Source organism: Balaenoptera ricei, chromosome 10 (genome assembly GCF_028023285.1).
Source record: "Balaenoptera ricei isolate mBalRic1 chromosome 10, mBalRic1.hap2, whole genome shotgun sequence".
In the NCBI taxonomy this organism is placed as follows: Eukaryota; Metazoa; Chordata; class Mammalia; order Artiodactyla; family Balaenopteridae; genus Balaenoptera; species Balaenoptera ricei.
In genome coordinates, this window is record NC_082648.1 from 9,369,976 (window position 1) to 9,397,609 (window position 27,634).

The 27,634-nt window shown below is 42.7% G+C and overlaps 1 protein-coding gene across 6 annotated transcripts in view; it reads left to right on the plus strand.

Annotated features, from left to right (window-relative positions):
- Nucleotides 1–27,634, plus strand: part of ETV6 (ETS variant transcription factor 6) — a 280,275-nt gene that overhangs the window by 166,984 nt on the left and 85,657 nt on the right. The window contains exon 1 of one of the 6 annotated variants that reach the window (XM_059935314.1): nucleotides 24,868–24,923. The exons of the other annotated variants lie outside the window; for them this stretch is intronic. The gene's annotated coding sequence lies outside the window, so the exon portion shown is untranslated. Of the gene's footprint in view, nucleotides 1–24,867; nucleotides 24,924–27,634 lie in introns of those variants that run through there. 6 annotated transcript variants of the gene reach the window in all.

A 27,634-nucleotide genomic window follows, 5' to 3' on the forward strand; every position in this document is an offset into this window, starting at 1 on the left:
ACGGTATAAAAGCCAAGTTCTTTCTCTGAGGTTGGAGCCCTACGTGTGGGTCATTTCGGGTAAAAGGTCTCAGAGGCTCGGACACATCGTCCTTTTATAAAACTGATTGTTCAAGCCATACAGCCCTAGGCCTGTCGCTTATTGTAGCTTCTTGAACGTCGCCAAACTGTCAGACTGGCACTGGTAGTTACTTTATCTCCCAAACACCCAGAACCAGATTTACGTCGGAAGTAGATATTAGTGTGGTTTTTTGTCCTTCCTGTAACTGGGCCCCAAATAGTTCAGAACTAGATCCAGTACTTTGCTGTGTATTTTCACAGATTTAAGCTTCAAGCAAACCTGGAAACCGGCCTGTCGACTCCCCTCTGTGTATCTGCACACACGTGTCACTGCGTTGGTCTGTGCGCGCTTTCCTGAATAGGTCCTTCTTCAAAATTCAACTTTTTATCACTTGAGAAATGACTTGCTATTTCGCAGCTTGTACTTTTTCTGGTTCTTGGAGGATCACTGCAACAGAAAGCTAGCACACAAACCCTTCTCCAGAACTCGGGGCCAAATCTGCTGAGTTCCCATCTTAAAACCTTAAAATTCCTTTGACCTTTCCCGTGATGTGCTCGTTTCTGATCTAAAACTGTACTTGAAAGCTAGTCTTGTTAATCATTCACGTTAAGAAAGGAACGAATTTCTCAAAAAAGAAATCAGGTGCTAAAAACAGCTCCCACAAGAAGGCCCACTTTCTTTTCTACCTAGGGAACCAAGACAGAAACATTTCCAGGATGGAAATGGCATAGTTCAAGTGATGCAACCATTTGGCTCTCTGCTATTTTTCTCTTTTCTGCCAAAAGGAAAATATATAATATCGTGTTGAAGAATTTCCCCAGAGCTGGTAAAATAATCATTGAGGTAACCTTGGGTGCTTACTAGCATGATACCCTGAAAACTTGGAGCTTTAGCATGGTTCCTATCTCAGATTTTCCAGAGAGCCAGGTTTTTACTCAAAACCTGGTTGCATAGCCGTTCTCACGGTTACGGTTCAGTACCTGATGAGAATCCTTCATGGAGGTAAAACGTGTAAGGAGAATTGCAGAGAGTGACCAGTTATCCTCCTGTGTGTTTGCCTAGTGTGCTGGATAATTAAATGAGTGGATAAAGTCTGTACGAAATAGTCTTATGCGGTATCGAACAAATGGCATGACTTTTTCAAAGGTTTTGCCCATAATATTTTTTTCTGTGTCTATAACATACAAATGTTCTACCTTCAGCCTTCTCTGCCCGTACTTACATAGATGCCCCCAAAACGAAAGGGTTCATAAAGAATCACTCCTTTTGTCTCTTCCTGGCACAGAGAAGGCTTTCAATAAATACGTGCCAGATGAGTGAACCAGTGGGTGAGTCGTCATTTATCACACAGTTGATTAATGGAAGTATAATTGTTATCTCCTATAATATAATAAATGTAGTGATTTTTTTTTTAAGTTGGGATTTTCTCTGTCACCAGGTTGCCAGCTTTTGAGAAGAACAAACATCTGGGTTTATGTTAGAGGTAGTTTTTAGATTTAGTAGCCTCTATCCTATTTTTAACTACACGGGGACAAGAGTAAATATTCAGCCAAACTCATTCTGTGATAGAACACTGTTAGAAGTATTCTAACCTGCAAATAACAACAACAACAAAAATTATGTGTAACCTAATCAGAAAAATTTTTATTGGAAAGATATTAGGTAAGTCATTGGCGTGACTGAAAAAGTGGCAGAAACCAAGGTAAGCTCAGTCGCCAGGAGCTCAGACAAGATCATGCCCCAGGGACAGTCCTCTTAGAATGCCACCGCACATGGCTGCCAGTGGACACGTGAATTTATGAGATGGATGGCACTGCCATGAATATTCTCTTGCCATCCTGGGCAATTGGTCACTCCCTTCAGATTCAAACACTGGGGCAAGTGCCTCTGATTGTCCCAGGCTATGTTCCAGAGAACAGGTAAGAAAGCCCTGCCAATCTTGGGATTCCCCGAAACAGAAGGAGTTTGTGGACGCTTCGAACAGATGAAAGTATAGAAGTCTAGTGTGAGATTGTAAATGAGTGCGCAGCAAAGTGAATCTGTTATACACATAAATATATCTCCACTCTTTTCAAAGTGAATCTGTTATACACATAAATATATCTACTCTTTTTTAGATTCTTTTCCAATATAGGGCATTACAGAGTACTGAGTAGAATTCCCTGTGCTATACAGTAGGTCCTTATTAGTTATCTGTTTTATACATAGTAGTGTGTGTATGTCAATCCCAGTCTTCCAATTTATCCCTCCCCCCCTTACAGCCTGGTAACCATAAATTTATTCTACATCTGTAACTCTATTTCTGTTTTGTAGATAAGTTCATTTGTAGCCTTTTTTAGATTCTACATATAAGCGATATTATACGATATTTGTCTTTCTCTGACTTACTTCACTCTTTGCTGTACACCTGAAACTAACACAGGATTGTAAATCAACTATACGCCCCCCCCCACCAAAATTTTTTAAAATAAAAATAAAATCAGCACAGAAAGAATACACAGTCTCAGAATTTGAACAAATAAAAATAAAAATAAATGAGTGCATAGCAGTGGGCCTCGTCTTGTTTCATGTCCTGCGGGCTCTTTATTCACATTCACGGCAAAGTTAAGGCGGTCCACATTTGCATTCCCCGGGTCAGCACACAGACCTTCAGTGGATTGTCTTCCCTGTCGGCTCTCCTCCACTTTCATGTATGAGGCATTAGCAAATTAGGCAAATCCCAAGGAGCTTTTGTTTCCGCGTCCCCTGGGTGCTGAGAAGCTGGCCTCTACCAGGAAACAGTGGCAAAGCCCGACTGCAAGAAAAAGATGGGCCTGGCTTTTTAACTTGGGCAACTCTGTGGCAGTGTTTATTTACTTTTTAAAAAATGGCTTTTAGCAATTTCTGCTACATACCAATGAACCTGAGCTGTAAAGGGCCTCAGAGATGACATTTTTTTCAACTTGTCACCAAAGTCACAAATGTCTCTCCAGCATCCTGGGTAGAGCAGGACATTCGCCTTCTGCCTGGACACGGTCAGCGAGGCGCACGTCCCTTCCCCTTTCCTATCCTGTTCTTGGAGGTCTCCAGACGGGATAAGGCTTTTCTGAAATTCCCCTCACTGTCACTTTGCTCTTTGGTGCTAGTTTCGTCGTGTGAGACCAGGTGGGACATGTTTCATCTACGTTAATTCTAGAAACAGACGAAACTTTAGAATCAGGTATGGATTTGGTTCCCCCCTTTGCCATTTACCAGCTGGATGAATTTTAGGCAGATATGTAATCTTTTTTGAAATGCTGTTTCCTCATTGGTAAAATGAGAAAAGTAATACCTACTTTGCAGGGATTAAAATATAATAGAGAGGACCTTACCCTGTGTCTGGCCCTTAGCAGGTCCCCGAGAAATGCTAACCATCCTCCTTATTATTGGTCATACATTTGAAGGTGATTCTCTTGCCCCTTCAGGCTTCTGGTTTCTGTGTTAAACCTCTTCTCACTTGAGATGATCCCTCCTGAGTAACCTACCATTCTCGTCTTCCTCCCGAGCTCCCTCAGTCCCTGCTCCCTCAATTTTATTAATGTGATGGTGCGGTCTGCATACTCACTGGGCTAAGGGAATGGGACTATTCCTCTATCAGTATTTTTCTTCCAGTATGTGCAAACTAATTGTTGAATGAACAAATAGGCAATTATTTTATCCGTGTGACATAAAGTTATGTTAGCACTTTAGTATCTGTGTTATACTCACGTTGATCATTTTTATTTGGACTCTAGCCAAAGTCAGAGTTCTCCTCCCTTATGCTTTTGTGGGTCTTTTTTTAAGTTAAATATATGCCTTTACTTTGTAAAAAAAATTAATTTATTTATTTATTTGTTTTTGGCTGAGTTGGGTCTTCGTTGCTGCGCGCGGGCTTTAGTTGCGGCGAGCGGGGACTACTCTTCGTTGCAGTGCGCGGGCTTCTCATTGCGGTGGCTTCTCTTGTGGAGCACGGGCTCTAGGTGCGCAGACTTCAGTAGTTGTGGCACATGGGCTTCAGTAGTTGTGGCACGTGGGCTCTAGAGCGCAGGCTCAGTAGTTGTGGCGCACGGGCTTAGTTGCTCCGCGGCATGTGGGATCTTCCCGGACCAGGACTCGAACCTGTGTCCCCTGCATTGGCAGGCGGATTCTTTACCACTGTGCCACCAGGGAAGCCCTGCCTTTACATTTAATCCTGTTAAATTTTATTTAAATTGGCTAAGGTAATTTTGATCTTATGTCTTCATCCTGCTATAGAATTGCTTCTTTTCTACTTTATGTCATCCAGGTTAGATGAGTATTCCCTATAGTTCTTTTTTTTTTTTTTTTAACATTTATTTATTTATTTAGGCTGCATCAGGTCTTAGTTGTGGCACCCGGGATCTTTTGGTTGCGGCATGTGGACTTCTTAGCTGTGGCATGCATGTGGGATCTTGTTCCTGACCAGGGATCGAACCCGGGCCCCCTGCATTGGGAGCACGGAGTCTTACCCACTGGACCACCAGAGAAGTCCCTCCCTATAGGTCTTTATATTAATTATTTGGAAGCAAAAAAAATTGAATGGGACAGGATCAGTGAAAGAGCCCTGTGGCATTTCACTAGAGACTGCCTTCTACCTAAGCACTGACAATCTTTATAAGTAACAATTATGTTGTGGTTATGTAGTATTTTATGGCATATACATCTCTTTTTTATATGCCACGTACCATATATACTGTAAATGACACATCATCATTTTTGCAAATATGTACAATGGTACTGCATTTCAGTTTAACCCATAAGAAAATGTCAAGACAGACTGTCAGATTATTTGCTGAAGTCAAGATGCCCTCCTTGGCCCTCCTGAAAAATCTTTCTCAAGTACCCTCTTTCATTTTGCTAATCTCCTCATGGTGAACCTAAAACCTTACAGTTAGACTTAGGGAAAAGATCTTCTTGGGTCAGTGGTAATAAACAGATGGTTAATCAATTTACATACTCTCTGTGCTTTCAAGAGAGAAAAAGAAGAATTGTAGTTTTGTGTGAGAGGAGTTTTTAAACTGGCAAAACAGCTAAAACATATCTGAAATCTATTGAGTGAAAGTGTCTTTTGTTCTTTTACTCATGACTATGTGTATATTTGTGTTTTCTCCCATTGAACAATTATGAGGTTTTATATTTTATTTTTCATCTTAAAATGGACTCTGTGGAATGTTCACTAATGTTATGGAAAAACAGGGATTTGAGGATCACTGGAAAGATTTGGAAACAATCCATTATGTAGATGTTTATGGTAACAAGTTTAGAAGGAGACAGCTTTTCTTGTTTCTGTGCTATTTCTCTCTAAATACCTTTTCAGAAAATTCTCCAAAAATTAACTTACAGCTATAATATCAAGAGAATATGCCACCTTGGTTTGTTTGTGTATAAAATGATATATAGGATAACCTCAGGTGTGTTGATGCAAGAAATTCAATTAAATTATTTCCATGTATAAGAAAAATATAGAAAGTATTGGGACTTCCCTGTTGGTCCAGTGGTTAAGAATCTGCCTTCCAATGCAGGGGACGCGGGTTCAATCCCTGGTTGGGGAACTAAGATCCCACATGCCACGGGGCAACTAAGCCCACACTCTCTAGAGCCCACGTGCCACAACTAGAGAGAAGCCTGCAGGCTGCAACAAAGAGCCCACGTGCCGCAACAAAAGATCCCGCATGCCACAACTAAGACCCAATGCAGCCAAATAAATAGATAGATAAATAAATAAATATTTTTTAAAAATATGAGAAGTATACATATATGTAAAACAATAACTACAGATCTATTGACTGGCTGAAGAAGGTGGTAGGAGCTAGCTTTTTAGGAGCTAAGGGTATGACATGCTAAGGAGTTTAGATTTTACCCTGAAAGTCATAAAGTACCGTTCAAGGGATTTAAAGAGGAGAGAGGAGTGACCAGATTTATGTCTAAAAGCTTTCATAGGCAGTAACACAGAGGATGGGATGAGGTAAGAACCTGTGGCAGTGAACCAGGTGAGAAAAAATGCGAGTCCAAACTAAAGCAACTTCGGGAGGGAGGATGTTGTGAATGGGAAATATTCAAGTGATATTAAGTGTGTTCAGTGACCCAGGTTTAGTGACAGATCAGATGAGGAGAGTAAGGGAAGGAAGCAGAAAAGATGACTCTTTGGGGAGCCCATTATCTTGGGTGGCAAGATGTGAAGGAAAATGCTATCAAATGGGCTCCCCGAGAGGCAGGAGGGAAAGCACGGAGAGACCAAAGAAAGAGAATTTCAAGAGGGAAAGAATGATCCCCCAGAACCATATGCTGCAGAGAAGTCCGGTAAAATGAGGATTGAAGATGTCCTTGGCTTTTACAGGTAGGGAAGTCATCAGTGACCCAGGCAAGACAATTTTTGAGGTGGGGAGAGGTGGGAAGAAACCTCATTGCTGTGGTTAATGTGGAAAAAAGTAATTATAGATGTCTCTTTGATGGACCATGGATTGGAATCGATAAGAGAGAAGCTGAAAGGCAACAGTGGGTAAAGAAGTGTTTCATTTGATATTTTCCTTTTTTAAAAATTGTTATTGGAGTATAGATGATTTACACTCTTGTGTTAGTTTCGGGTGTACAGAAAAGTACATCAGTTATGCATATACATATATCCACTCTTTTTAAGATTCTTTTCCCATATAGGCCATCACAGAGTATTGAGTAGAGTTCCCTGTGCTATACAGCAGGTTCTTATTAGTTATCTATTTTATATATAGTAGTGTATATATGTCCATCCCAATCTCCCAATTTATCCCCCCATTTACCCCCTGGTAACCATAAGTTTGTTTTCTACATCTGTAACTCTATTTCTGTTTTGTAGATAAGTTCATTTGTAGCCTTTTTTTAGATTCCACATAAGCGATATCATATGATACTTTCTGTCTGACTTACTTCATTCAGTATGACAATCTCTAGGTCCATCCATGTTGCTGCAAATGGCATTATTTCATTCTTTTTTATGACTGAGTAATATTCCATTGTATATAGGTACCACATCTTCTTTATCCACTCCTCTGTTGATGGACATTTAGGTTGCTTCCATGACCTGGCTATTGTAAATAGTGCTGCAATGAACATTGGGGTGCATGTATCTTTTCAAATTATGGTTTTCTCCAGATATATGCACAGGAGTGGGATTTCTGGATCATATGCTAGTTCTATTTTTAGTTTTTTAAGGAACCTCCATACTGTTCTCCATAGTAGCTGTACCAGTTTACATTCCCACCAACAGTGTAGGAGGGTTCCCTTGATGTTTTCTTTTTTTGTTTAATGGAAGGTATTTGGCCGTGAAGAATTGTTGGTGAGAGTTGAAAATACAGGAGAAGTAAGGGGTAATTTATGGAACTGGGTCTTGCAGAAGTGGGAAAAAAAGATACAAAACAAAAATGGAGGTGGGGATTCTTTAGTGTTCAATAGGTGGATGGCTGTTCATTCCACTGGAACTAGAAGAAAAGTGGGTATAAATATAGGATAATTGTTTGAATGAGAGCAGGCTTAATTGATGGGAATTCCCCACAAAAATTCCATTTTGTTTCCGGAGACGATTTAGATGGAGGGGGTAGTAGTGAAGGAAACGGGAGAGTGGCTGGTGGAGCCAGGGACAGATGTCTGGGCAGGTCGGGGTCCCGGCATTGCCTCCGACTGGGTGATCGAAGCTCCGTGTTGGTACCAGTCTGTCTGTCTGTGTGGTGTTCCCTGTGCCATTCAACACCATGGTGTCGGAGGGGAGGCCGGACATGGTGAGACCCATTCTCACAGTAAATCCTGAGTACCTGCCATAGGAGAGGCCGCAGTTAACGATACAGAGGAGTGAGGGAGCGAGCCCATGTGCTTTCCGGGGTCAATGCATTCCAGGCACAGAGAGCAGTAAAGGCCTCGAGGAAGGACTGTGCTTGGTGTATTAAAAGGAATTCAGGGAAGCAAGTGTGTCTGAAGTGATGTGTGACAGGTGAGGGACGCCTGAGTTTGGAAGGAGGGCTGGGAGCAGGACGGTGTGGGAGGTCCCTCTAGGCCCTTATAATGGGTTTGGCTTCTAATTTGCCAATGAGGATTTTAAGCAGAGGACTGACACAGTCTGACTTTGATTTTTAAAGGGTCATTCTAGCTGCTGTAAGGATAAGAGGAGGGAAAGTAGAAGGAGGGAGGGCTGTGAAAGCAGAGAGGCGCATTAGGAGCTGGTTAAAAATAAGTTTGGCAAGACACGGTGGAAAGTCAGTCCAAGCATGTTCCTACCTCAGGGCCTTTGCACTTTCTGTCCTCTGTGTCTGGGCTGCTCTTCTCCCAGATATTCCCGTGGTCCACACACCATGCCCCCTCCTTCAGATGTCTGCTTAAACGTGAGGCCTTCATAGCAGCCCTCACTCACCCCCTCACCCCACCTACCCAATACCGCCTCCACCATTGTCATTAGTAGGGATAATGGCAGTGCTAATATTATTTTCCCCTTACTATGGCTCCCTTTCTGGAAAGACGTGATACATCAAGCTTCACATATCGTCCTCTGCAGAGGAGAAGAATGCCACGACGCCATGGGGCCGGTTTCTTGGCTCCGCGTGTAGCAAACAGCCTTGCCTTCGGCTGGTGCCAGTCTTCGCATCCTTTTTTAGTCCCGTCGCTCACACTCTTCAGAATCCTCCAGCTTAAACTCTTGAGTAACTCTGGACATTGGAATTAGCTGGGAACTTGAGAACCAGATGAAGGTTGCTGCCAATAGCATGCCTTCTGTGCTTGGCATCTAATTCTGGCACTTGTTTTTAGCAGGTTTGATTGCATAATTCAGCCATTGGCTACAAAAAGTGACCACATATCCGGGCGGGAAAAGAGGATTTGGAAGCACAGGATGGAAGCTGTCTTGGGATTCAGAGGACAGGCAAGGGTCTTTGTTTTTAAAAATGTGCCTGCATTTCCAGTACTCGTGGGATTAGCGATCGTCGCTTCCTTTGGGGAGTATGGTGTGAGGCTGTTGTCCGTGGTCCTTTCTACCGAGTCTCCAGTTTTGTTATCGCTTTTGTGCCTGAATCCCGTGTTTTGTAATAGTTTCCTCTCCTACAAAATCTGTATCAATTAAGTACAACTTAATTTGTTTTCTCACTTTTCCCTCATTAAAGACATGCTAGATAAACTGCTATTCGGAACTTCTGATAACTATGAAATAATTGAAAATAGCACATGTAATTGACACCATTCCAAAATAAAGCAAATAATTTGTAGATTTAGTCCTTATACTCTCATTGTGCGCCAATAATAGGATTTCTGATATACATACATACATACATACATGCATACATTTTGGGGGGAGATACTATTTTCACGATTCATTTTACTTCCATTTAAATTTCACCATTAAATACTGAGCGTAACTATATGCTGGCCCTATGTTCAGATTTTTGAAGTAAAGGTAAATGGACAGCTTTAAAGGAGCACTGTATTAAACATGGTACAATATATTAAAGAGTTAGATAATCTAGGGTGTGGCATAACTCTGTATACCTTTACACATTTAATGGCACAAGTAGACTATAGGGACAAGACAAGCAATTGGAAAAACCCGTTCAGGACTGAACTGAGAGCCCTTGGTGGCTGACAGAATCTCCCCTTGACTTCAGACTTGAGACAAACTAAGGAGTTTGTCAGTATAGAAAAACCACTGGATTCCTGATGGCAGGACGAACGGTAGCATCTGGAGAGATGTCAAGGGATGGTCTCATGTCAGTTAGGGTTGTGAGGGCCAGTCGGAAGCAAGCAGGGTGGGCAGGAGGCTGGAAATCGAGATGGATATTGCGGCTCCAGTCGAGGAGCTGTAGATCGGAACCACAGGCTGGAAAGTCAGTGTACAGGCAGAATGGTTAGTGCACTCTTCAGAAATCCTGTTTTCCAAGCAAGTTCCTAGGATGCTTTCCTCAAACAGAGGGATTTCTGTATTTCTGAACGCACACATATGATACTTCTCGAGAACCCTCAGCTCATTTCTAGAGGAGAGATCTTACGGTTGTGTGTTTTGTTCTCAATGTGTGGAATTTAAGTTGTAAGTGAAAAGAGCATTGTTATCAAGAGTCAGGACAGTCGTTCTAGCCCTGAACAAATATGTGATCTTGGGCAAGTCTCTTGGAGAAGAGAGATGCACGGAGAGCATTGAACTCTGTGACTTCTAAAGACTCTTCCATCATGAAAGTACAGAAATTCTTTGCATGCATCGTGCATGCCTCCTGTTTCCCTTTGCAGCATCTGGGGTTGATGAGAGCCGTCAGGAGCGCTGTGACCTTGGAGAACTGGCTCATATCACGAGAGCAGATGCCAGCCCCCTCCAGTGCTCTCCCTGGGCAGATGACCCGCTCCCTATTAAAACCCCTGAATATTGACGTCACTGATAAGCACCTGCATAATTGATACTGTTGCCAGTGATCAAACGCTGAAATTACCCAAGGGTCTTGCTGGAGGAGACCCTAAGGTATTCTATTATCTAGTCCAGTTATGGCCTCCAGACCCCAAAGAGTCTGAAAAGAGTAATGGGGGTGTGTCCATGAGTCAGTTTTGATATTCCACATGCCCCATGGTAGTTCTATATTTGACAACAGTATTGTAAGGTTAGTCAAGCTAGGGAAGCACGAGATTGCTCTGCTTTTGGCCGGAGTTACAAACATGAGAGTAAATCAGTTATTCCTTGTAACTGCTGTTGGGTACGCAAAACCTTTCAAACACAGTGCCTGTAGCTGTGACGTGCGGTGCAGTTAGCCACTGGCCACACATGGCCGTCGAGCGCCTGAAACACTGCTCATCTTCTTGAGCTTTGCTCTAAGTGTAAATGCACTCCAGACCTCCAAAACTCAGTATAAACACCTGAAATATCTCATTACTTTTTATACTGGTTACATGTTTAAATGATAATATTTTACATAGATATAGGGTTAAGTGAAATATTTTATTAAAAGTAATGTCAACTATTTCTTCTTACTTCTTTTTACTGTGGGGACTACAGCATTGAAAATTACATCACGTGGTTTGGTTCACGTTATATTTCTGTTGGAAGCGTTGGTGAGAGACTTCTGGGTGGTGAAAAGGCTAGGACGCGTTCTTCATTCTGCCCCCATGCAAAGTGAGATCAGAGAGGTTAGACCACTTGTTCAAGATCACGCAGCGAGTTGGTAGCTAAGCTAGGATTAGGTCAGTATGTTTTCCATTACCGAAAACAGTCTAAGGGATCACAGTGATTTGTTTTACCTGGAGCCTAAAATTGCTGCTTTGAATAAAAACCAAGGCTCTTATATAGATTATTAGCAGTTTTCCAAAGCACGAGCCCTAAATTGTATCCCTCCAGTATCAAATCCAACCAAAAATGAATTAAAGAGAAAAGAAGAAATAAGAAAAGGAAAAAGAAAAGCTTCCCCTTAAAGGACCCAGTGAGAAATCCCAGTTTTCCTTCTTGAGCAGATTTCTTTCACCCGAACACCCTGGCATGGAACATTAATTGCTGAAGAAAACCGCAGTAAGAAAACATTTATAAGGAGTCCAGGCTTCATTCATCATGCTTTTCCCTTCAACACAGCAAGAATCCCTTCAACAAATACCCATTAAGAGATTAAGGCTGACCAAGAATAAATTGTTTTGGACCCCAGGCGGTTTTTTTGACATCATTTCCTCAGGATTAGGGACCCCAACGATACGTGTTTAGCATGAGGCTATGTTAATACTACATAGTGATACTCTGAAAAGTTTTAAAATAATTTTTTAAAGTATTGAACTAATAAGACTTTAATGTGATTATTTCGCCCACAAATGGGGTCTTCTTTTTTCCCTCCGCGGTGTGCAACCAAACCCAGTAATTCTGTCTTTTAAAAAAAATTGTACAAAGTGGTCCATGAAGTGTAGCAACATCATGGGCACTTGAGGAATTGTCGTTGGATGAAAAGGAAACTTAGCATTTTGTGTGGTTTGTTCTGGGTCCCTTCTCCTGGGAGCCATCATTTCTCTTCTGATAACTTTATTTGGTTTTTTTGGTTACCAATATTGTTATGTATGGAGTTTAAACAGCTAACAATTCTATAAGGTTAGTTACAAAAATCTTCCATGCCACCCACTTCACTGTTGCCACTCTTGATTTCCTGCTCACCAGAGGGAAACACTTTCAAATGTTTTAACTGCTTCTTTTGTCATTTACCTCCAATTCTTAAATCACTTGCTCATGTTGCTGTTCCTTTTTTTTTTTTAACTTTTATTTTATATTGGAGTATATTTGATTAACAATGTGATAGTTGCAGGTGGACAGCAAAGTGATTCAGTTATACATATACATGTATCTATTGTACTTCTTTATTTTTCACTTCTAGACATTATCTAATGTTATCTCATCGTGGAAGATGACAGTTTATCCTTTTTGTCCCCTACCCCAGCCCCCCACTATGTAATCATAATTTTGGATAATTTCATCCAAGTAATCATAATTTCGGATAGATCAGTATTTAGTGTTTACATCTTACGATTATATAAATGCTATTTGCATCTGACTCATATAGTCTATAAAGATTACTTTTCCTTTCCTGTAACTTTTAGTTTTCCCTGGGGTTAATAACTATGGTGTCTTTACCATGTACCTACTACTTAGTTTTTTATGTGCTTGTTGCTAATTCAGCTTGTTGCTAATTCAGACTCTCTGCCTCACCTCTCTCTCGGCTAATTCGGATGCAGTAGGTGTTACAAATCCTGAAGCAGAGCCTCTCAGAGCCTTCCACCTGCTCTGGTCTTGGCTTAGCTTGGTGCCCAGCTGCCATCTGGACCTTTCTTCACTTTACCTCTTCTTTGAGTTTGATTTCGTTTCCTGAATGCCATGCTTTTCCCTGTTTTAGTTTATTCCCTGTTTTAATGGAGGACCATTTCCAATAGCTTCTTTCTTTTTTTTAATTAATTAATTTATTTATTTATTTTGGGCTGTGTTGGGTCTTCGTTTCTGTGCGAGGGCTTTCTCTAGTTGCGGCGAGCTGGGGCCACTCTTCATCGCGGTGCGCGGGCCTCTCACTATTGCGGCCTCTCCTGTCGCGGAGCACAGGCTCCAGACGCGCAGGCTCAGTAGCTGTGGCTCACGGGCCTAGTTGCTCCACGGCATGTGGGATCTTCCCAGACCAGGGCTCAAACCCATGTCCCCTGCATTGGCAGGCAGATTCTCAACCACTGCGCCACCAGGGAAGCCCTCCAATAGCTTCTTGAAAGTGGAGGGTGGCCAGTAAATTTTTTGAGACCTTGCCTGTCTGAAAATATCTTTATTTTTTCCCTATCCTTGATCATTTGACTGAGTATACAGTTCCAGGCAGGAAATAATTTTCCCCCAGAATTTTGAAGGCATTGCTCCATTGTATGGCCCTTCAGTGCTACTGTTGAGAAGAACATGCCATTCTGATTCTTAGTCCTTTGTGTGTAACTATTTTTGTTTGCCTGTTTGTCCTCTGGGAGCATTTTTATCCTCCAAGTTCTGAAATTTCCCTGTCATGTGCCTTGGTGTGGGTCTGTGTTAATCCGTTCGTGTTATTTCAATCTGCATGTTCATTTCCTGCTCTTCTGGGAAATTTCCTTTTCTGTTTTCTTAGCCCTCTCCCTGGAACTCCCATTATTAGGATGTTGGCCCTGTAATTTTCTCTTCTTTTCTCTTTTATTTTCCACCTGCTTATATTTTAAGCTCCTCTTTGGGAGATCCCTCCACTTTATTTCCCACTACTTCTATTGAATTTTTATTCCTGACATCACACCTTTAATATACAACTGGGTTTTTTGTTGTTGTTGTTCTTCTGGACATATTCCTTGTTATAGCGTGTTGTCCTTGTTTCAGAGTTGCAATATCTCCTCTTATCGAAGCCTAATAATTATCTACTTATTTTTTCTCTTCCCTTCATTGTCTCTGTTTTCGCCATGTTGCCTTTTTCTGTTTGTTTGCTGGTTGGTTGTGTTTTGCTCTCTTTTATGCTCAAACATCTGGTGATCTCTGCTTGTCTGCTCATATTGAAGAGTTGATGGCACACTGATTGGAAATTCTACATCCATGGGTGGGCTTGTCCATGAGAAGAATCAGCCTGGGCATTTTCTTGAGATACCTTTGGTGTCAATATCTCCAGGTTTTTTGTCTTTGGCTGCTCAGATTCCCCAGAGATGGACGATGGTTCGGTAGCCATCCTAGAGAGTATAAGTCTAGCTGCCAACATCCCTGGAGTGCAGTGGGAGAAGGGGTGAGGGGAGGTCTCAGTGGTCAACATACATGCATTCTTTTAATCCTCCATATATAAACTTTCAGTTAATTCCACTTAGTCATTTTGGTGTCAGCTCTTTTGGATGTCACTGTCTATTACTGACTCTAGTGCATGAACTTGTAATCTTCTGCCAGGGTAGGGAAGGAGCAGTAACACGATGGTCCAGGATTTCAGATGTAACCGGTTCCACCAGTTCCAGGATTCTGCCCTGTACATCTGGTTATTTCACAGCTTTCCCTACTATGAGTTTAGAATTCCACTTTCTTGTCTCTTCTAAGTAAATTACCATTGGTTCATGTGCTTTCAAATTTCTGGCTTGTTTTTCTGTTTTGTACTCCACTCCCACCCCCCTTTCCTTCTTGCTCTTATCTCCTCTTCCTGGTGTCTTTGTCCTTGTACCTTCTTAAAAATCTCTTTGCTGTTATTTTAGAGGAGTTTGGGGAAAGAGAGCAGAGCTAAAATTAACATCTTCAAATTCAGATAAATTCTGACAATCTCTCTGCCATAGGGAGATTGTCTAAAATATATGTGTTCTTGTATATATCACACTAAACCTTCTCAGAAAGAAACTTCACTGTCAATTGAAATTATTATTACTATTGATAATTTTTTTAAAACTTTGACATGTACAACTTGTATCACAGATGTTGCTTGTGTAGAATTTCTCTAAGGTGTTACTTAAGGGACAGGTAGTTGTCTCTCTGTATTCCTATGTCCAGTTAATGGACACAGATTGTTACGTCTCCTTTGTTATAAGAAATCAAAGGAATAATCTGGTTAAAACTCAGTTAGTTAGATTTTTGTTCTGTTTTTACACCAGCACCCTTTAATTAAATAAAGAAATCAATATACAAATTAATAGTAAACTCATTAGCATATGTAAAGCTCTTAGAACCATGACTAGCACATAGCACCATGTAAGTGTTAATTTCTACTGTTATTTTGATATACTTTTATAATACTTTTACATTTTCAAATAGTCATAGCCAGTGGTCCTCAAATCTAGCTGCACAGCCGATTCACCTGATGATCTTTTTAAAAAGATTTCATTTCTCGCCTCAGACCTACTGAATTAGAATCTTCAGGTGTGGGTTCCAAGTACATAACAAAATAGAACTCCAGTTTTCTGGGGAAGAGAGAAGTGAGACATTTTAAGAACCACTCTGGGGGAAAGGAGGAATCAGCACATCATCGATGGCACTTATCATGTCGAGGGTAGTTTAAGAAGACAGCAAAGGAGCCCGTTCTGAGAGCTGAGACTAGAAACAAAGTATTGTATACACAACAAACAAATAAATTTGTACAACAAATAAATGTATATGTGTGTGTGTGTGTGTTTATACAGTAAATACATACACACATGCACACAGAGCTTGGAAACCAAAGTCTTGGGCCTTTGGTTCTCCTTCTGTACAGAACATTTACATAGTGTGTTGGCCCCTTTCTTTATGCTGTTTCATCCCTTTGTTTAAATCAGATTATACCTGGAAAGAATTAGAAGAGGTTCTTGTGGATAGATGTGCATTTATTCCTGCTCTCCCAGTGGCAGACACTTTTGAAGTGTTGGCCAGAGTCAGCTAAGCATTTACTTTAGACAAAATCCACACTCCTGAGGGAACCCACGCGATTCTGATGGATTACATTTAAATTAATCCTTGTTCAGAGTCAGGTCTCATCTGCTAATGGGGTTCAATTTTCATTCATCTACTGTAAAACCAAATAACCCTTATGTGCAGCTGAGGGAGAGAAGGGAGGAAATTAAAAAGCCTTAGGTTTTATTTCCATCTAAGTGACTCAGAAAGCTCTAAATGGTTATTTTATTTGAGAATTAATAGTGACCATTTGTTTAACGAAAGCAGTCAGTGTTGCAAGAATAATTTATAGAATAATAAATAGAATTATAGAACTCTATATTATATAATTAGAGAATAATTAATAGAAATCATAGTTGGGGGCTGGGATGGAGGGTGCAAAATTGCAGAATAACCAAATCCATATCCACTAAATTTTTAAGTTTATAAAATTTTTATTGTTTGACTCTAAGGAATATTCCTTTAAAATCTATCCAAAAATGTATCTTGAAATTCTATCTTCTCGTGTTGGAACAGTGGAGAATAATATCAGAGCTTTGGGTGGGTAAAATAATAACAGCTACCGCCTACTGCATGCTGGCTACGTGCCAGGCACTGCCCTGAGTAACGTACATCTGCTCACTTGTTGGATCCTCTTTGGATACCACTTTGCCGTACTGCTTTGGGCTGCTCACCCCAGGTGCCTGGCCCAGGGGACACTGTACTCCAGACTGGGCTGGGCTGGGCTGTAGAAGGTGTTTTAGAAAACGCCAAAGGAAGCCAACTGATGCCCGCTCTTCCTTCCACATGCCATCTCATTCACAACCAACAGTCACGCTCTTAAGGGACTATTAGGGCAGGTGACCTCAGAGAGCTCAAGGACATTACTCAGGGTCCCACAGATGGACGGTGGCAGCCAGGATTCAGTCCAAGTCGCATTCCAAAGCCAGTGGCGTACCTCCCTGCCTCTGTTAATACCTTTTGCTCCAGTTTGCCTCTCAGGAGGCAGAAAAGAAAGCCAGGGATGAGTAGCTGCCTCGACTCACAGTTACCTTGTGTAGCACTGCATGATTCTTCAGCCGATTTCCCAGGTATCAACCTGGATGCACAGTAAATAAAGCACGGGAAGGCACCGTCCTTCTTTTGTGTCGAGAAGAAATAACCCTCTTTTGCAGTGGCTTCAGAGAACTGTGCCCACCACCTCTGGGTTTTTTCCCTCTCCCCTTTTCTTTTTTTCCTTTATCAAAAAGATATGAATGCTGAGATCATCCCAGAGAAATCTAGAATAAATACCATGAGAAAATGGCCTCTCTGGAAGGCGTCTTGTTCTCCCGCTGTTTGTAATTGTGAAAAGCTCAGCAACTGGGCAGCTGGATGGCGATAAATATAGCCCGCAGCACTGACGCCCGCTGAATCCTGCTTTCTTAGAAGCACAATGGGAGCCCACGGAAGTCGGGGAAGGAGCAGTAAAGCCCAGTCAATCCGTCAGCCTCCCTCCCTTTCTCTCTTTTTCTCTCTCCATCCTGGACATCGGTGTGGGTGTGCGGATAGAAACGGCTCCAAGGTGCACTTAAAATAGCTCTTGGACCCGCACGCTGGCTAAGCTCAAAGACAGGGGAGATGCTACCTCTAAAACCGGCCCCTGTCTGACCCTTAAGCTCAGGACGATTTCAGCCATTCTGGCCCAGGGATCTCCGGAAGCACGTTCTTTTCTCCACTGCTTGGGTACAAGCAAGTTTTATAGGGTGAGCTCCGGGCATTTGGCGTCTCGCTGCTGCCTGGGTACTTAGATATCTCATTCTAACCAAACTCAGCTGTCTACAGCCTGGGGATTAAAAATAGCCTCCCGGTGCTAGCTGTGGAATTGAAGAAGATACTCAGTGAGCAGAGAGGTCAGCATTACTCAAGGCACCTGCCTCTCGTACCTGTGGGTTTCATTGCACCTCCGTGTTTAATCTCTTGAGATTGTTTTAGTTTTATGGGATACCCTTGCCCCTTTGTGGGGCCTGTGCAAGATTAAACAGTCATCTCAGATATGTGGACATCAGTATCCTTAGGAGTCTGGATTTTGGCAGGAGAGAGCCATTGTTTTACTTGGTGGTTCCCAGAAACAAATGGTGCCTCGATATCTTCCCATGCAGACCTCAATGGTATTTGCTATTGATGCATACATTTGTTTTCTCTTTCCCATTTGGCGATGAATACTTCAAAGGAAAGAACCACGTTCCCTACGTTCGTTGTAACTGCCCACAAAACTTAATTAATCATCTTACACATCTTAATGTGTTTTGTGACCGTTGAATTGACCAAAGCAACCTTTCTTTAATGTCCATGGCACTCCTCTGGAAAATGGCATATATACTATGTTGTTTGCCTAACGTTCCGTTGTTTGAGGTTCTGTGTTCACAAGTCCTCTAAGAGTAAATCAGCATGTGTGTGTATGTATGTGTAAGTGTTTCACTGGATATGAGCTGCATCAATCCTTTTTTTTTTCCTTTAATATCTGCAATTGCTTCCTTCAAATTGAACCTCAGAGTGTAATATTTGTCAAAATAAAGCAGGAGTAGTTAAAGCAGAATATATTTAAAAGGTAAATTTAAACGTGGATTAAATTGGAGGCGGCCCTGAAACTGAAGAGCAGGGCCTCTGTCCGTCCGCTGGTGGCCGGCGTGCCCCAGGGCAGGACCTGCCTCACAAAACCTCTTGCCTGCAATTCCCCATCCTTGGAACCGGTGCCCTGTTAGCAGAAGAGCACCAGCTGTTCCGGCCTTGGTAGTGACTCGTGGAGGAGGGGCACTCTCCAGTGAAATCAGGCCACGACGAGGGGACTTCTTAGAGCCAAAGTGAACGTCTTGAGTTACAATCGGGAGCCATTGCAGGTTATACAGAGCTGATTTCCGAAAAACCATTCACTTAGTACAGTGCCTGGCATATAGTGAGGACCCAATAAATGTTGGCTAAGATGCAAAGAGGCCCCCAGCCTTATCTGTTAGCTCAACTTCAGAAAGCCCAGGAAGATAACGTGGGGAACTTGATCTGAGCGGCCACAGCAAGTCCATGATGATCAGGTGACCTCAGCCACATTCTTCAGATTTTTTCCCTTTGCCTCTGAATGAAGACGACTCTTTGCACAAATAAAATGCAGACACCTCAGCCTCCAGTTCAGCTGCTGTCCTGTAAAGAAGGAAAGACGTTGCGAGTGAAACTCACGTGAAAAGAACTAGTTATGATACATTTGAGACGAGAGGGTAGATTGAGTTTGAGGCTTTTCCGCACAGAGCACAAAGGAAAGGAGAAAAACACATTGACTATGTCCTCTTCTGCTCCTTGGCCGAGATTCACATTCACCTGTTATGTGCCAGCCCCGTGACATTTGTCATTTTCCTTAGCCCTCACAACTGCCCACAAGCTGGGTGGTGTTATCCACGGTCTACAGATGAGGAAACTGAGACTTGGCGAACAAGGTCGATGACTCGTCCAGGGTCATCGAGCTAGTAAATGACAGAATGAGTATTTGAACCCAGACCTTCTGATTCCCAGCCCGATGAGGTGGGAATAAAAGAGTGGAAACAACTGTCCACAGCTCCCAGAGTGATCACAGGCATTGAAGGTCCTGATCATCTTAAAGGCGGCGCCGATTCTCACCCATCACTTACCTTTTTTTTTTTTTTCTTCTATGTAATAAGAAAGTAAAGTCTGACACAGTTTATTAATTTGTCTGACTCAGTAAACGCCATTTTTAGGTACATCCCCTAATGAAGCCAACAGCAATCCCGTAAATCACCGTTAGATTAAGAACCACTGTGTGACCTCAGATTTGACCCCTAACCTGCTGATAACTGAGAAGCGCTGTGCGTAAGACATGCTGGAGACGCCCACAGTCAAGGCTGATGGCACTGGAGACCTGCAGTTAGACGAGGTAGGCTGACTCACAGCTTTTATCGACAAACCGTGCAATTCACCTATTGAGAGTGTGCAGTTCAGTGGCTTTTAGTATATTCACAGAGTTGCATCGCTTACCATTGAAGCAGAGCTCTTGCTGTGTATCTTCCGTGCCTGGAACCCACCAAGGACACCGAGGCTGTGCATTGACAGGCTTTCTCTCTGCAGACTTCCTTTTTCTCTTTCTTTTGTTTTAAGGAATTGAACAGCACTGAGGGATAAATCCTCGAAGTAGGGCTTTATCTCCTTCTTCTTGAGAAACATTTAGACATCCTTTCTTTAGTGAAAGATCCTCTCTCCTGTAAGAACCTAGAAATCGTTCGTTGGTCCTCCACTCTGATGTTTCCAGCAAATCCAGCTCATTGCATACATAAAGCTTAGTTTTTGATAGCCTTTTCATTCTTTCAGACACTCGTATTTTTATTCATACAAATGCCTAGCACTAGTCCACACTCTGGGAATGTAGAAATGAAAGGATATTCTATTTCAGAAATTCAGTTTCCAAACCTCAGCTGTGCCCACAGAGTCAGGGCAAGTGGGGAAGTTTCAGTATCAGTGGGAGGAAGGCAGGCCCGACAGTCGTTGGTGAGTGTGGTAGGCAGGCCGGCTGTTCGTAGCTGGGAGCTGGGGTCTAGCATTAACTTTGGAAAAGGGTTCCAAGAGCAGATAGCAGAAACTCAGCCATAGAAGCTGGGATTCGGTCATAGGACACTGTCCTGAAGAAGGAGTAGAATATAAAGCTGGGTGGGAAACCAAGATGAAGGACCCCATTACAGGAAAGACTTTTTTTCTGGGTGACAGCAAGCCCCAGTAAAACCAGCCGTTGGGGTGCTGATTCCTTGAACCACTGGGCTCAAGCTTCCTCTTGATAAACAGCAGGTTTGGGCCTGGAGTCTGGGTGGAGCTGAACTTACAGAGAGGGGGTTAAGTAAGCCCAGCTGGAAAGGTTATAGGGCCACTGAGGCAGACCGCCAAGCATCTCACTACAGCCAAAACCCAAATAAAATAAATAGGACTGATGTTATGCACAGAAGAAAATGGACATTCCGAGAGCGCATGACTTGAAGGAAAGGATTTCAGTTCTGTGCATCTCGTAGACTAAAATACGAGATTGCTTGAATGCTTGTGACACAAGATAGTTTTGTGTAGTCTGTTTATTTGTTTATTTATTTATAGTAGAAACAAAAGAACACTCCCCTAGTTTTTCTTACCTCGCGAGGGTAAGATTTTAGATTATCTTTCCAACAAATACCTATCAACTATTATGTGTCAGGCACACCTCCTTTGTACTGTGATTCCAGAAATAAATAAGATAGTTCTTGCCCTCAAAGAATTTGTCTCTGCAGAAGACAGATAACTAACCAACAAATTAGAATATAGGGTGATTGGGGATGCATTTCATGTCATTGGCTCACAGAGGAGAAGCAAGTGACTTAGGAAAGGAAAAAGTGGTTAAGGTGGGGTCATGAAGGAAAGTAAAGGTAAAGACAGGTTTGGGGAAGGCAAATAGAAGTGAAGAGGCACGACTGGCTGTAGAAACTACCAGAAGCTGGTGACTGGGGGGAAGGGGAATGGTAGAAAATAAAACTGGGAAGATAGGCCAAAGAGGCCTGCAGTGCTTAGTGGAAGAATTAAACTTTACCCCCAAAACTGTGGGCCACCATTGAAGGAGTTTAGGCAAGGAAGGGATGTGCTCCTTTGTGTGTGTTTAGAAAAAATATTTTGGGAACTATGCGAAGGATGATGGATTATAAGACAGGAGTCAGAAAGGCCAGTTAGGAGGGAAAATGATGCTGATAATTCTCAAGTACTCGCATTTTCCTCTTACCGCCCATTGGAGCTTCCAAAAATGTGGACTCAGCTACAGAGAAGTAAGACAAATGTGAAATCCTGGCTTGTGAACCACTCAGGAAAGGGTAGACTGGGGCCCTAGAAGTGGGGGAGATCGGAAGGCTTCTGAAATGAGGAAATAAGTTATATTAGGGCACATAGGTAAGGAGATTGCAAAAATGTTTAAAATCTAAATCACTTTGTAGCCATGCTAATTATAAGAACCCAGATTTTACCCCAGTAAAATTCTGCAAAGTGCTTTGAAGTTGGTCCCCTCTCGCCACCCCCAAAAGCCAGCTTACCTTCACTCTGAGTTACAAATTAAAATTCAAGTGGTACATAGCTGTGGAAGTCGTATTTACATTCTCACACATTTCAGATCTCTTGAGTTCATTTTGCTAGTTATTTGTTTTCCTTTGAGATAGGAGTCAATTCTGTCACACTTTCTTCTCCTGACAATAACTGCTTCCCCCCCGCCCCCCGGGGTAGCTTTCCCTCCAACCGTTTCTTGTTGTTCTTACCCAAGACCCAGTATCTGCCAAAACAAATGTATGTGAGTGATAAACGCTGAGAGGAATGTCTGTTGGACCACAGGAAATTTCCTGTTCAGGAAGAGATCTTGGGAACTTCCTGTGGAGAAGTGCATTGTGGGACTTCTGGCTGCAAGCCCTTGACCACAGCTGCAATTAACTAAAGGCAGGGCGGGGTGGGGGGAGAGGAAGAAGAGGAGACAGCTACCCACAGACAATTTTATCCATGTAGCCTGAGGAGGGAATGGGTGAATGCAGCTTTGAAACTTTCCAAGAGAACCCCTTCATGGCCACCCATCATTCACGCATCCCAGACGCTTCCTTAGGGTTCCCCCCAAAAAGCACTGTCCTGTTATGCACACGTGTCCTCTGGTTCCCCCATCCCTGGTAAGCCTGCAGGCAATGTCTACCTCCTCTTGAGCCCCACCAACTAGTTGGAATCCTCTCATCAGCCTCAGGGCCCCCTCATGGCTACTGGTGTCCAAGCCTTGGAGCTGGTGATGTTTGTTCATCCCAAGTATTGGAAGAGAGAAGACGAGAAACTTGGTTCTTGGGCTCACTTCTATTTGACTAAGAAAACGTTAAAGAAATGTTATGGAATTATAGTGAAAGACTGGATAAATAAATCCAGTTTATAAGCGCAACCAAAACCAACAGGAGAACCCTGCGTTTTGGTTGGTTCATTCAGGTATGAAGTTCTGAAGAACGCCTCGTGGCCAGACTTCTCAGCCCCCTGAGTGGGCCGCGTGGCAGAGCCGGATCCCACTGGCAGGGAAGTCTCTGTGGCCCTGCAGCGGTGGGTAGGCCTTGGAGCTTCAAGGCTGACAGGGCTGTGACTAGCTTCCTAGTCCCTAGCTGTAGAAAAGGGCAAGACACTTGATCTCTCTGCATTGCAGCTTCTTTGTCTAACCTGGGAAATTTAAAAAAAACAAAAAAAAAACTTTCCCCTCTCTCAGGATTGGTGTGAGAATTAAATCATGGAGAGAGAAGTGCCTAACCCAAAGCAGATGATAGCGAGAGTATTAGGCAGATTTTTCCCTCAAGTCTCTCATCATTACAAACTGGAAATTACTCAGCTTTGGTTCTGGCTCAAGGCAGAAGAAAGACTTGGAGGGGCCTCTCAGCCTCGGCTCCAGTGATTTGCCTTCAGGGAAGTTTTTCTAGAGCTGCTGCTTTGCACCCAAGTGCCTGTTACATCTTTACAGCCTCCATTCACCACTGGCGTCCACCTCTGAAGGGCAGGGCTGTGTTCGAGTCTGAGAATCAAAGTCACAGCCTGGTGGTGGCTTATGTCCTTGGGGAGCTCCAGCCGGCATGGGGGAGGGGAGTGACTAGCTGAGGACTGAAAAGCAGCCCACGCCGTGTTCTGGGTCACGTACATGTATCCTGTCCTCTGTGCATCACCTGTCTCGCCATCCATCCCTCTCACTCTGCCCTAACGGGCACAGCCCCTATTACTGTCCAGGGCTGGTCGCTGGACAGAAATTCATTACTGTATTCTACTTAGTGGTGTGTCCACATCCCCTGCTGGAGGGTGACTCCTCGAGGACAGGGGCCACGTCTGCCACAGGGTTTGTGCTTAATAAAGGCTTGTGAAGTGGAAACCATTCGATTTTAGGGGGAGGTTCCAGGGAGGCCTTAACGATGGGGCTTAAATGAAAGACACTCGTGATAATACGTCATGAAATACCATACCAACCAGGCTGAATGTCCTCTGTTATTATTAAAAATATGTGTCTTGTGTGCTCTGCTGACCATCTGTATGTGTTGTCCTCTCTTGTCCTTTGACCTACAGGCTCCATTGTCACATTTTTAGTTTCTATTTTCATTGCCCCCTTCCTTCCGAAATTATGTCTTTTCTCTCTCTCTCTCTGTCTCTCTCTTTCTCTTTCTCTGTCTCTGTCTCTCTCTTTTGGGTGGGTTCCCCTCTTTTTACTCGAGAAGCTTGAAATGCAGGCCTGTTTTTGCAGCAGGTCTGTAAACAAAAGGCAGTGGTATTGACCCTTGACAGAATGAGCCCCCAAATTATCTTGAAACACGAGGGTCAAATTTTAAAATGTTCTTCGAGAGTATGTGGCCAGATGTTCACCAGAAAGCATTAAAAAGCCAGAATATTGCATGGCAAACATTGTCTGAGTGTTGAGTCTGCCCTCTGAAGCAGCACAAGTATGTCATGGTTTCAAAAATAAAAGCAAAAATACAGATGAAACAAAAAATGAGCTGTATTCATTGAAAAAGTTGTCCTCATCATGTGGGATGAGTGATTTTTGTTTTACATTATTCTGAGGAGATTCCCCACATCAGGATGGCAAAAATGGGAACAGAGAAACATGAATTAACTGGAAGAGAGCAAAATAGACCGCTCAACTGACCTTTCTTTTTAAAACTCTGACCTTGGCCTTTAGAAGAAAAAGGCAAAATTTTTCTCCAGAGTTATCTGATTTAGTTGAAGAGGCCACTCTCGGGTTGTGGCCTAGAGCAATTAGGCCAATTTCCTACATTTTAAAAATGTTCCTTACAGTTGGGAAAATAAAAGCTTGTTTAATGACTCTTGATGTCACCCAAACATTCAGGTATGTAATCGAATGCTCCCTTTCCACAGCTGGTGCTCTGTTTCATTTCGATGGCCTTGACGGAGACTAGGATAAAGAATGGTCATCCCAGGGAGAGACCTCGCTATTCTGCAGATAACATACTATCATCCAGGCATTTGCTGTAGTGAAGATATTGTTATGGTAAAGCTAGTACTATCTTATATTTATATGATACCTCATAGTTGACTAATATTAATGTATGGATTAAACTATCTCGTTTAATCGTTACAAGGCCCCTTGCTGTACAGATGGGGAAACAGACTCAGAGGTTAAGGATGGAGTTCGACCAGCAGAACCTTCACTCTGCTTCGGTCTTTTCTCTCCAAGTTCAGTCTGGCCAGGGATGAGGCTGCTGACCAGGAGGTGAAAGCCAACCTGTGTCCGTTAGTAAGCGATTTCCTGACAAACCCAAGGCCAAAGGAAGTAAAAGAACTTCTTTGTTCCCCTCCATTTCTTCCCATGCTGCATGCTGTCTTCTCCTCAACCCCTGCCGCCTTCTACCCCTGTTTCACACCCACCCCCGTCTGCCCACACTGCTTCAGCTGCCTCTGCAGGTTCTGGGGGGCAGGGGGGCTGAAGAACTCTTTGTTTGTGCAGTAAGGGCTTCCTCACAGGAAACTTCCTGTGATGGAAACTCTGGGGAAACTTCCTGTTGGTTAGGACACTGCAGGGGTCTGATAACACGAACCACTTAAACCTCCAAACCTCAGCTGCCCAGGAGGCTGGGAAGGTCCGTCCCCAATTTCTCTAAGTCTAAGAGGGCAAGAAAGTGCAAGTGTACAGAAGCCGCAAGAGTCTCACTTGGGCGGCATTTTCCAGAAGCTCAAACTTATGATCAGCAAGTTCTCCTAGAAGATCAGCCCTCGTAGTTAAAAGGATTGCTTAGATTTCTAAAGAGACTGGTACCTCCAGGGACCTTCTGTCTGGAAGCATTGAGAGGGTTCTGGAACGTGTCTCAAGGTTCTGGGTCTGATTCTTTCAACCCATGTTTAGATACATGCCTATGACTTCAATGTTATGGGTTCATGAGTACTACAAACATTTCTTTTCAGCCATCACACAGAGACTGGGAGTTTTAACTGTTCCTTGTCTTTGGCAGACACAGTTGACTAGGTATGCGGCATGGTTCTCCTAACACCAAGTGTGAATTGTCTGGGGTATAAACCACACGATAACCAACCTTGAACCATAGCACAAAGTTCTCCGATAGGCTTTACGTTCATTTGACCTGCTCTGGACCTCTGGTGGATTATTTTGTTGTTTGCTATCATTTGGGCAAAGTTAATTATTCCTAACTCATCCCTTGGGATTGAACTGAACTTTGAATGTCTCCAGTGTTGAGAATTCTGTAGGTTCCCTTAGCAACTCTCATAGCCCAGCTCATAGTTTAAAAGCTCGGTCTCCTAATTAGCCTGAATTTTCCCTGGTGACCTGTAGCCTCATTACTACTTGCCCTGCCCTTGTCATATAATAAAAATAATTGACCCCCGTCCTCTTTCTAGCTATTTCCATATGGTTAGACAGTTACTGGAAGGATGTCTCTTAATCACTTGATTTGCCCCAAGCCAAGTTCACTTCTCTACAAGTTTCTTAATAGGTGTTATTTCCTGGTTCAGGGGGTATTGTGGCCTTCCTTTCTTAAATGTCCTAGATTCAGTGGAAGCTTCTATGAGTCCCACCTCCCCAAACTTCTGCCACAAGCTGGGGTTCTTTCTTGCTTGCTTTATAGGAAATGATCATTCCAGCATCAGAGGAAATCAATGAACTGGACTATTTATAGGTGGGGTTTTGTGGTTATATTCGTGCAAATTAGGGAAGCATGAAAGAAATTATAATTAACCAGGAAGAAATTTGTTGGCCGATAAGAAGTCTGCTTGTTAGACTACTCGAAGACAGAGACCGCTGTTTATCTTTGTATACATGATATTTTTCATTTTTTGGCATATAGTGTCAATACATGTTTGTTGAATGAATGAATCATAAAAGTAAAAAGGGAGCAGGGTTTCGGACTTTGTTTCTAGAATGCGTAAAAGTTGTGAATTTTTTCAACTTATCTGTAAGGATAAACGGTCCTCATGAACTGAGTATTGATTTTCGAAATGGTGAATTCTCATTGGTGAGGCTGCGTGTAATGTACTTACAAAGGCAAGGAAAAATATCTTTGTGAAAATGCCTTGGGATAAGCTCTAAATATGGAAATGCAAAACAGTGATTTAGTCGGGGGCACTTGGAAAAAGAAGAAGAATAGGGCCTGTTTGCAATGTAACTTACTGTTGGTATTATGTATGATTTCATATTATAGACTGGGATTAACTGGAATATGTTATAAATAGTGACTGTCATTGTAAACACTAATTAGCACAATTTGTCTACATAAGAATAATTGTCATTTTCAACGTATTCTTACTTTAAAATAGATCACAGTGATGTCACAGTAGCTGTAGACCGAACCAAGATATTATTATTATGTGATGGTCTTCACCAAAATCGTATTAAAGTACCACAGGACTGTCTGCTAGCCTTATCTTTTCTGGAAGTCTAATTAGTGTGTTAGAAGGACCACAGGCTTTGGATTCTCAGAACTAATTTTAGTTCTACTTTTGCTGTTCTATTCATTCTTTCGACAGATAATTTGTCGGGTGACTGCTGTCCACTGTGATGTGCTAGGTATATATCAGTGACCAAGGCAGATGCGGCCCCTGCCTCCATGTTGCTTACAGTGTAGTGGGGGAGACTGATGCTTCCCCAGAAATTAACACCAGCCACGTAGTCCATTTCCCGCACAGCTATCAGAGTAATCCGCTGTAAAATGGAAATCAAATTGTGTAATTTCACTGCTGCAAAACCTCCAC